Here is a 9543-nt window from a genome sequence, read left to right as displayed (position 1 = left end):
ACAAAAGCAGTAGGGCTGAAACCTCAGCACTGCTCCGAGGTTTGTATCTACATCAGTGGCAGCGATGGCAATATGGAAGTGTCCAAAGTGGTGAGTGATTTGGAGCAGCAGCTGCAGCACCAGCATGAAGAAGAGGGTGTTGGGTCAGCAGTGGGAGCAGGAAGATGGGGTGGAGGGGAGAGGCACCTGGGGAGGGACACCTGGCTGTGAGGTGCTGGACAGGGATGGTTGGCACAGGAAGCACTAAGAGGGAGAAGGTGTGGGATGTGCGCTCTCAGTGGCACTGGGGGTTTAACCAGGCTGCCTCACTGTTGTGAGCCGTGGATGGAAATGGCCTGTGGGTCCACCACCTCTGCACCTTCTGAGGTTTAWATGTGGCTGGACTTGGGTGCAATCTCGGGGCACACCAGATGCATTGTTACAGGCCTSTACTGCACCTCCGCTCTCTCCCTGTCTGTGCAGAGCTCGTGTTGAGCAATCCCCAAAATGTTTACTTTGCTATCGGAAGACAATGGAAATTTACTCCAGAGCTTTACCTCATCACTGCTGGGATATTTGTGGGCAGCAGTGTTTCCAGCACCGCTTTGGTTCTTCCTCTGACTGTCTCCTCCTGTACGAGAGGCAGCTGGCTTTGCAGCAGTGTTATTTTCCCCCCAATTTCATTTGAACCCATTGCCTCCAGTACTTCTGTGTWCACCCCATTCACATATTCTTCTGAATTTGCATCAGCCAAAACATTAGTCATCGAAATGTTCTCTCTTCCACACTTAACAAAAGCTCTCCTTTCCACAGAGGAGCCCTGAGGAGCCAGGGGCTCTGCATGGGATCACATTCCCTCTCCATGTGGTGCCAGCTGTGGGGCACCTCCCGGAGGGAGGACAGATTTGCCAGCACCCATCCACTAGCTCCATCTAGTGAAAAGAGTACAGCACCCATCAGCCTGGGCTCCCCAGCCTTCCCTGGACACCCAGCAGGGTCACCCTGGCTTCTTCAAATCCCAACGTGGGTCGCACTGGGGATGTGAACGTGGCTGGAAACCCATGGGCTCAAAGCTGCTGGGGCTGTGGCCACAGAAGGAGGTGAAGGGGTGTGGGGCAGGGCAAAGCAGGGTGTGTTGGCTCCATGGGTTCCATGGTTTCCTCTCTGAGGGAGGAGTGAGCTGGAGCATCTCCTGCTGCTCTGGGGGCTGGAGAGCTCCTTCTCCCGAGACAGTGAATTTACGGTGTGGATGCAGAGCGACTCTGGTATTCACATGAACACGCTTTAAACTGTTAATGTTTTCATGCTTCTTGGCATCACGATTCTGAGACTKCCAGCATCATCCACTGCTTCTAAGACATAGATGCCAGCACCAAGAACTTCACTCTTCTGCTGGACTGGCTGCTGAGGACAGAGAGATTAATGCAGCAAACCTATGTCTGCATYGTCTACAAGAGAAAAATTGCATTTTACATGAGTCTCTTTATGTCTGCAGAGATTGAACAGTGGCTTGGCCCTTTTTACAGCAGTCACAACACAGACCACCACTGTGCAGAGCTGCATCATTCCTTGCAGAAAAGAGGTGGCTTTTGTGCTGTTCGGAGATGTCACAGTCTTTCTTTTTCCACTACGGGCACTCAYGGTTCACCTTTTGGCAAGCCCACCCAATTACCTATTTCTCTCAGCCTGTTAGGAGGATGGCTTAGATGTCTGTTCACTCGGTTCCTGAAACATTTGGGTTCAACCAGGCTGTTTTTCCAACCTCTAGATGAACTGCATGAGTTTTAAGGTGATTTAATAGATCACAGTAATTTTAAATTCTGCAATAGCATGACAAATCTGATGTTAAGATTTGAGTCTGGGACTCCACCATGTTCTTGACTGCTGCTGTTGGACAAGATTAGTGGAAGTAGGGATTCACCTGATATCACTCTGTAACTCTTTAYTTTAGTCAGTGGATTCCTTCGGGACTGAGATTAAAGTTATTTTTATGCTCTTCATTTCTGCTACCTCACTGCCTATTGAATTCATCATTTTCATGGGAATGACACCTGAAACATGGCAATCTGGGAAAGAAATGGGAATAATTATAGGTTAATTTCTGGGTATGATGACTTCATATGGCAGTTTGGCAAAAAAAAAAAAAAATAAAAAAGGCTTGTACTGTTCTCATGCTGTGCAAAAGGGGAGATCAGGGTGCAACAGGAGGTCGCTGAGAGGATGCACTTCTCTGGTGAGAGCCACAATGGATTATTGGTTCTGCCTCTGCTAGCCATGATTGGAGATGTTGAAGGAGGCTGAAAAATGACAGATGTGCCAGGTAAGATCCAGAACAATAAAAGATCTTCATATGAAAACCCCATTTTTCAGTTTAACAACAATTATGCCCCTTGAAAGAAGTTAAAAGTGATTTTGTCTTTGCCTATAAATATCTAGATCAAAAGGAACTATCTGATATAATTGAACTTTTTTCATTCAGCCAATGAGACTAATACACTCTGCTGGCTGGAGGTTTAGGAATCTAAGTCTGGAATAAAGGTTACATTTTTAAGAATAATCATAACAATCCACTTCATTTGAGCAATCTGGGGAACTGCAGTGTTATTCATAGATTAYATTCCTCTCAACAATACAAAAAAGATCATTAATCATTCTTGGTTTGTTTTTTTTTTTTAAGAGCAACATTGCAGTAATTCCTATCTCTCTTCCAGACAAAAGCAAATGATTTAATTTTGAATTAAATTTTGAAAATCATTCTGTGCTTGGTATTCCAGCTAGATGATGAGACTCTGTGACTCACAAAGTTTCTTGAGTTTTTCTGTRTTTTGTTTCATTACCTCTCAAACAAAAGTATTGGATCGAACATTTCAGCAGTCTGCAGGTTAAACAATGAAGAATATTCTTCACTCTCAGGCCATTTTGTGGTTTAACAAAGATGAAACCTTGTGCAAAGCTGACCCATGGCAGCTCCTCTCTCCCATCCCCTCTGCTTGGGGGGCACATCATGAGGTAAAAGAAAAGTCAATCTTGTCTAACCAAATTCACCTCCCACTAGAAGGAGGAAACATGTGGGAGGCTTCTGTGTTGCTCAGGTGCTTCAACCGTGAAACTTCGTTTTTCACTATAACCCCCTTTTTTTCACCCTGCAGTGTCTCTCCTGCCTGGCTGYCCAATGGAGATTTAAGGAAATACGGCACGTACCCTCGAAGTAAGAAAAGCGTTGTAAGAATGGGAAGATTCCAGGAATAGCAAATGTGGTATTACTCAATAAACATTAAGTAACAAACAGGCCCTCAAGGCATAGAAGGAAAAAAGCATTCATTGACCTTTTTGGTACAAAATTTTTAAGAAAAATGTGCATGATTTGAAGACGTTTGATGTTCCTCTCCAGCGTGACTGCTGGATTTATTTACCGGAATCTTTAAGGCTCAAACTGGAATGAGGGGAAGCAAGAGAGGGGTTTTCCTCTGCACATACTATAAAGGAGAGAAGTCAAGTGTCTTTGCATTGTGCAACACATGATTTCTGTAACTTTAATCAAAACGTGTGTGCTGGGTGGGGGGGGGGGGGGGGGGGGGGGGGGGGGGGGGGGGGGGGGGGGGAGAGTTAGATTGCGTTGATAGGGCATTGCTTAGAGAAATTCCAGTTCCTGAAGCTCTTAACAAAAGAATTCGCCATGAGGAGGGGGAAGGGTTGGCAATGAAGGCCTTTTTTTTTTTCTCAAGAATTCCCATTTGGAACATATTATGCTCTTGCAACACGGGATGGATAAACACTGTATTAATGATTAGATGGAGACCAAGAGCTGAATTTGTTTGCGTTTGATAAAGCAGTTGTTCTATTGACCATATGTCTTTAGTCTTGAGAAGAAATAGCTGTTAAGAGAAAGCACGTCTCTTTGTGAGAATTAACCGGACTGTGTGTGCGTAAAGGATGAACAATCACTTGAACTGTGCCTAAAGCCACTGACATTTTACCCCTGTGCCAGTTTCACTTTCAGAAACCAGCTGTCAGGTTATCAGGCTGAGAGATGATCCGTTCAATCTGCTGGGTTTCTGGTGATGTGCATGCCAAACATCACAGGATCATCATGAGCTGGAATCCAATGCATTGAAAGCAAGCTGGATGARCAGGTAAATATAGAAGGGAAGCATTGCACCTGGGCTGATACGAAGGTACACAGTAGCATCCAGATTTGCCTAATGTAGAAATTCCAGTGTGTTCTTCTTGGTCTTTTTCCTAAATTTACCTTTTAATTTTTAAGACAGTCCTCCAATTTTCAGGTGCACAATTTCCCAGGTGCAAAATGTTTTCTGGAAGAACCATGTCAAAATCTGTGCTGAGCTTCCAGCTGGTTGCCTGGACAGAGAGTTCTGCTCCCGTTTGTCCTGGCTGGTTMAGATGGGGAAGAGATCCCTCAAGAAAAATTGCTTTCTATGTAAGCCATATGGGCCCTGGAAAGGGCATAAACAAATGGGTTTCTCAAGATTTTGTTCTTGGTGCTCTCCTGCCAAAATTTTTAGGAATTTTTCCTTTACAGCTGAAAAACCATGATTCACCATTTAGATAGGAAATAATAAATTAGAAGGTTTTGACCTGGAATTTCTCTTGGACTCGTCTGTCATCAGGAGAAAGCCCAGCACTGGGATGACAGCATTAGATTTTYTTTGAATTTAACATCAGTTAAGTTTCCAAAATGAATCATATGTTCTTTGTTGGTTTTCCCATTTTACTGGAGATGTGTAGCTTCTGTGGAAGATCTGAATTTTATCTATGTGCTAAGTTCACCCCAGGTATCGTAAATAGGGACAAACTAATTCTGAATAAAGAACCTAAAGYTCCTGAGGATTAAAAATACTGCTTTTTCATAAAATTAAATACTTTATGAGTAGTGGTAGCATTCCTAGATAATGCTCTGCTGGTGCAGAGAAAGGTTTCATGTGTTGCCTCTCATAGGAATTTCGTCCCTCCCTGAATCAAAAAAGGAAACTTTCAAGCAGCCTGAAGGGCTGAAGAGGGCTCAGTTTTGAGTAAAAACCAGTTCTCCACCCTTCAGTGTAAGACAAGGGCAAGTCTTGTTCCTCCCCTGTGCAGGAATGGGAATGACTCAAAGTTAGACCACAGGCTAAAGTCCAGGAGTGAGACTGTTGGATTGAGAGCAAATAAGACAATTCAGAAAGGCATAGGGAGGAACATCTACAGACATTGGTGACTGTGCGGGAACCTCGGATATGCGGTGAATATACAAATGTCGTGGTTGGGAAAGATGCAAAGGGGAGAACAGAGACACTCCTCAGGCTGGAAAAAGGAGAGAAGCTGAGGGAGCTGCCAGGGTGACAGGAGCCTTTGAGCTGCCTGGGCAAAAAGACATTCTGGAGAYGTGATGCTTGTTAAAGGAGGCACTGCTTCGAGCGAGAGGAGAAATGGGTGTATCTCAAACAGGCACGTGGGGATGACAATGGCCAGTAACTCAYCCAGATTAGACATGTCCCCAAGGAAACACAGGAGATGGAGGCAGATCACTCAGATGGGCACCCCAGTGTGTGAAAAGAGTGGAAAACAGGAGGATGTGAGAAATTTGGGTGTCTCATAAGGTCATGCCAGATGCCTGCACGTACAATGCAGATTTKCTGGAGCATCAAAACAGGATCCAGGTAGGAACAGTTTATAGAGACTTGGATTCAGACCTGAGAAGGGTGCAGTGATTAAGACCATATTTAAACATGATGTCTGGGTACTCTGGATGCTCTGGATGGATTTTGACCACAGGGCTGGGCAGTGCCAGCAGAGCATAGGAGCCTCTCCTCTGTGCTGCAGCTGGAAGGGGGGTTACCTTAGCTGGATATGAGTTACTGCTGTGCCCTCATCACAGTACAGTGATGTATCAAAAGCAAAAGGAAGAACTTCCTATAGAAGTTATTCCTCTCCAATGGATGTTTTGCCTATTGCTTTCTACAGGAGACTGCAGTTGATTCCCTGCAGTGACTGCTAAGAAAGGAAATAACCCCAAAGGTTGGGAGCTGCAGAAAGATATTTGCAAGTGTGTCACATGCAATGACAAGGGATAAATGATATYTTCTGGTGCTTTTACACTTTGGATTGAAACAAAGAAGAGGTAGGGTGTTTTTATACTTTGTTTTGAAGGGGAGCTCATAGTTAGATCAGCGTGCCATACAGAAAGTCCTTGCAAAGGTTGGTTGCCAGGTAGCACATATAGTTGGAAAAGTTTTCAATGGCTTGATTCCTGCTGAAGTTTGCAAGTGAAGGAGAGTAAGATGTGGAAGACTGTGTAGAATCACTAGCTAGCTTATTACCTAATACTGTGCTGCTAAATTCAGCTTGGAAGAACAGTTGGAGCAACTGCTCTTGGAGCATTTAAAGCAACACAGGGGAGGCAAGGGAATGTAATCAGAACCCAGCAGCCTTTCTGTTTCCCTGCTCTGGACATTTATTCATAGTTCATTTATATCAGSATTTTATATGTCCAACTCATTACAGAGGCACCTCAGAAATCCTCGTTACTGACCAGTGGTGGGAGATCACATGTATGTGRGAGCTGGGGTGTGGAACAAAAAGGTTGGAATCAGCCAAATTTGGAAAGCTTCTGCAGCAACAGGAAGGATAACCTTTTTCAGCACTTGTCTGAGATGCAATTAATGCAGAGCTATGGAATCTCAGCTAAAAGAGCCCCACTTCAGCCTAAGCTGACTGYCCAGGAGCTTGAGACTCTCCTCAGCACAGACACATGAATATCAGGTTCCTAGGATGGCAATGACATCTTCATTGTGGAGTGCTGGGGACAGAGAGGTGTGTGAATCATTAACATCAGGGGACAGCCCCAGTCCTAATCTCTGCTGGGGACCTCAGAAACCTCTGCAAGATGGGAGTTTACCTGGGGTGAAGGTCATTATGACCATTTTTCTTAGTGAAAACCACAGCAAAGTGTAACATGTAGATGTGTGAAAGGCTGGTGGGAGCTCTTATCTGCAGAGCAGCACGCAGTGGCTGTGCTGAGGTGGATATATCGCTGTCAGCTCTCCTCAGCTGATACCAGCAACCCGGGCACAAGAACTCTCTTTTGTGGTGCCATTATCTTTGAGTCCCCGAAATCACTTATGTGACTGAGCTGTTGCAGAGACMTTTTGTTGCCCTGTCCGATTCCTTACAAAAATAACAATGTGTAAACAAATACCATTCCTGTAAATCAGCATTTAATTAGTTCAGTGGAAGCGAGACGTAGCCTGGAAACGAGACTTCACTGGGAGGCTTCCACGTGTTCATGTCCCGACCACCTCTGGCTCTGCATGGATGCTGAGCCCATAGGGAAGACTGTGCCAGACATTTGCTGGGTGCCAGTGTCACCCAGAGGGTCCCAGCAGAGGCGTCCAGTCCTTGTGCAGTGCAGGGACTGCTCATCTGCAGGCTCTTGGTGGAAAACTCCCCAGACATGCAGCGTTTTTCAGGTGCACCTGAGAACCACAGCAAGGAGTGCCAGAGGTCTCGGTGCCTTGCAGCTCGCAGTGGCTCATGCAAATACACTGATATCTTGGAGTTCAGGGTGCAGTAGATAACTGCAGACAAGGTTTTGGCTGAGTCCTGCACTCACTCTGATCTCATTTCCCATTCTGGTGTGTTCTGGGTTTGCATTCACCTCGCTGCCATCCCSAGGCTGTGCAGGATTACGCTGTGACACCATCATCTTTTCCTCACTGTGATGAAGGTGGAGGGAACTGCCTCCCACACAGGAGATGATTTACTAAATCAAGGTGTTTATGTCCTGGGATGTGGAAATGGATACACCAAGTTTCATTGAAGAAGACTCTCCCTCACACTGCTTCTGACCCCAAGAACAAGGGCAAGAAAGAAATTTATTCGAACATGCAAAAGACTGAAATATTTCTGTGAAGGACACATTGCAGTTCTCTTATGTGGTGCCTCCATTCATCATCATTTATTTCCAGACAGTCCAAATTCTACGTGCCAATATGACTTACCTTTTCCTGTGCTTCTCCCTTCTTCTCTAATACCAAGAACCAAGTTGGAGTGCTCACTTCAAGAGTTATTTCCAAACTGTTGTATTTTCTTTTCAGAGGCTCTCAGCAGAAGCAGGGAACAGCCTTCTGTACGTGTCAGCAYGAACTAGAACACTTCCTAGCTTGACCTGCTTCCAGCAGAATAAACACAGATGCCTGAAATGTGAGTTAAAAATTGTACTGTGCACATATAAATAATCTTCCAGCTATGTTAGTAAAATAACACAGCTGTGCTTCTCTAGAAGTAAGAGTCAGACTCTCGTGAGTTGACACACTGATTTAAGTGGCTGCTTCTCTGGTCTTCTGTTTTCCTGAAAGCTGATTTTTTTTTTTTTTTTTTAACCATGGAAGATCAACACAGTCATCAGTTCTTGGTTTTGGGGGCTATGATGTGCTGGTCTGTGGTAGTTTTCCTGGACCTGGAGTTGGTGGCTGCTGCCCTATGCTGTGCCCGGGGCTGTTGCCTCCTGGACTGTGAGYACATCCAGTGTTCCATGGCAGCAGGTGTGGTGGACTCTCTCAAACTCCCTTTTTACCTGTGCTCTGACTGGTCCTGAGCTGGATGCAGCCACATGCMCTGACCTGTACCCAGCCTCCTGACAGTTCTGAGCAGGGTTGCTGCACCTCAAAGCCCTCTTTCTTCAGTCAGCAAAGGAGCAAAAGCCCCATACCCTGACTGTGCAGAGCAGAAGTTCTGTTGCAACAGTGCCAAAATGCTGTCTCTGCTGTGATTTKGAAGGATGGGCTTCAAGCCTGGTTTGTCAGGCCAGGTTTAGCTCAGCTGCCTTCAACTGTGTTTCTTCAAGTATTCACAGTGCTGTTCAAGAGCAAAACAAGTTTCATAAAGGAGCTGGGTCTCAGACAACAGTCGTTCTTGGTGGTGYCCCAGGGGTTGGTGAACTACAGAGCCCAAGACAGCACTGCCTTCCATTGCTGCTCTAAAKATCCTCTGTTGTGGAGGAGGAACAGGAAGGAGTTTCAGAGCTGGCATTCAGTGCCAACCCTCTCAGCTCAGTCAGGGCACTGCTTCACTTGCCTCTTGTCTTTATGTCAATCACCTTTTATAATTTTTATGGTTAGGAAAAGGAAATAAAACCTTAGAGATACAGAAAACCCTGAACACAATATCCAGGCAAAGACACCCTTTTCTGGCTGACGTAAATGCAGCTTCTGGTGTTAGTTATATCCAGGCTTTGGTCTTCCTCCATGTCAGCTCCTGATGCTATCTGCAATAAATGTACGTTTTGATTTRCACCAGTGCAAATCAGAGATACTGTATGACAATCCTGGTGCTACATTTGCAGGAAAATTTTGGCCTGCCTCACATTTCAATTTCTTCCAGAGCCTTCTGGCTGTGGTGGAATTGCAGTGAGTTGACACTCAGCTGCAAAGTGGAGTTCYTTTCTTACAGTCACATTTGCCAAATCATAACACAATAAATTGTCCCTGAGTTTCAGCATGACGGGGGAAATTCCCCCAAATTTCCTCTACTACTCTAAGGGAAGGCAGMCTCACAGATTCTCACAGTTTT

The 9543-nt window shown here is 45.3% G+C and overlaps 1 long non-coding RNA gene across 1 annotated transcript; it reads left to right on the top strand.

Annotated features, from left to right (window-relative positions):
• The first annotated feature begins 2678 nt into the window (after positions 1 to 2678).
• On the top strand, positions 2679 to 8192 carry LOC130573230 (uncharacterized). The gene is made up of 3 exons (XR_008965307.1): positions 2679 to 3187; positions 3968 to 4112; positions 8070 to 8192. It is a non-coding gene; the product is annotated as an uncharacterized LOC130573230 (long non-coding RNA).
• Positions 8193 to 9543: the final 1351 nt, after the last annotated feature.

This window comes from Malurus melanocephalus, unplaced genomic scaffold (assembly GCF_030028575.1).
Source record: "Malurus melanocephalus ecotype Western Australia unplaced genomic scaffold, MMel_1.1 scaffold_2, whole genome shotgun sequence".
NCBI lineage: Eukaryota > Metazoa > Chordata > Aves > Passeriformes > Maluridae > Malurus > Malurus melanocephalus.
The sequence above is the reverse complement of the archived record's forward strand: the minus strand, read 5'-3'. Positions and strand labels throughout refer to the sequence as shown.